The 1442-nt window shown below is 40.8% G+C and overlaps 1 pseudogene; it reads right to left on the bottom strand.

The window, feature by feature from the left end:
- Positions 1–245: 245 nt before the first annotated feature.
- Positions 246–806, bottom strand: LOC141517628 (non-histone chromosomal protein HMG-14A pseudogene; annotated as a pseudogene).
- Positions 807–1442: the final 636 nt, after the last annotated feature.

The following is a 1442-nucleotide window of genomic DNA, read 5'->3' as shown; positions in this document are numbered from 1 at the left end:
AAACTAATATTAAAGTTATATTTGGGAAAGATATTTCCAACTCTTAGAATCTCATGAAAATAGCTCACCTTCTTTATAAAATCAACCCACAGACACCCTGGACTTGCCAATGCAAGAACTTTCTATTTGGGACCTCCCCACTTCACTGAATCAAACACGTACCAGGGTCATAGAAAAATCCTAAGGACGGAAAGAAGAGTTTACACAAAGAAGGGACACAGTGATAAAGTCAAAAGCTACCACCACTTATTCTTCCCATAGATCAAACTATTAACAATCACAAAATGCAGAGACAATGACATCTTGTTGGTGACATCATATTCAAGTGACCAAGATGGAGACGTTCCAGAATTAACTTCATGCTAAAAAAAACTTGCATTTAGAAAATAGTTGAAAGAATATTCCTCTGTGTTAACAATACAGGATGGAGGTACAGATACCAAACTGACAAGAGATATAGGGCAGTGTTACATATTATTCAGATGTGGCTGCTTTCTCCTCAGGTTCTTCCACAATCGCCACCTCATTAGTTTGGGTCTCTCCATTTTCAGAGTGGTTTTCTTCTTTCACTTCCTCCTGTTTGGTTTCGACTTTGACTTTGGCTGCGGCTGCCACCTTCTTGCCTTTGATTTCCTTTTTATCATTTGCTATGTTCATTTTCTTTGGGGCTGCAGCCTTTTTGGTTTTGGGCTCAGATTGAAGAACAGGTTTAGCAGATAATCTAGGTGACCGTCTCTTTAGCTCATTGTTTCCCTGACCTTCAACGGCTGCCTTTCTTTTGGGCATAGTTGCACCTGGGCGCGGGCGGCGGCGGCGGCGCAGGAGCGGGGCCGGAGCGGAGCGGGGCGCAGCGGGAGCTTGGCGAGGTGGCCGACTTTGCCGGGAACTAATTGCAGCTGGCCCTCTCTGTTAGTCTTTACATTGTTTCCATGGTATACATTGATCTCAGTTGAATGTGATAAGAGAGAAATCATATCCTTAAGGAAGAAAAATAAAGTATAAAAGATAGCAAAATTACATAATAAGATAATTTTTTTTTTCTAAATTGAAGGTAATAGTCTTTGGTCTTTGTTCAAACACAACTATTTCTCTGGATACAGATAGTATTCTTCATTGCAGATAGCCCTAAATTCTCCCTGGTTGTTGCACTGAAGGAATGAGCAAATTCATCAAGGTTGGTCATCACCCCCATCCCAATAATTTTAAAATTATATCTCCTGGATCTGTTTTCTAGGTCCACTGAGATATTTCACTTTTCTTCTAGTTTTTCCATTCTTTTGCGTTTTTTTTAAAATTGTTTCTTGATTTCTCAAAAAGTCATCAGCTATGAGGGAAACTTGGCTCTCATCATAAGTGGCCAGGAGAGGAAACAGCATATATACTCAATGGAGTATAGACATCTAGAGTAAGAAGGAGAGAAGGGGGACAGGGGGAAGGGGGGG

The sequence above is a fragment of the Macrotis lagotis genome, chromosome 1 (assembly GCF_037893015.1).
Source record: "Macrotis lagotis isolate mMagLag1 chromosome 1, bilby.v1.9.chrom.fasta, whole genome shotgun sequence".
In the NCBI taxonomy this organism is placed as follows: domain Eukaryota; kingdom Metazoa; phylum Chordata; class Mammalia; order Peramelemorphia; family Peramelidae; genus Macrotis; species Macrotis lagotis.
The sequence above is the reverse complement of the archived record's forward strand: the minus strand, read 5'-3'. Positions and strand labels throughout refer to the sequence as shown.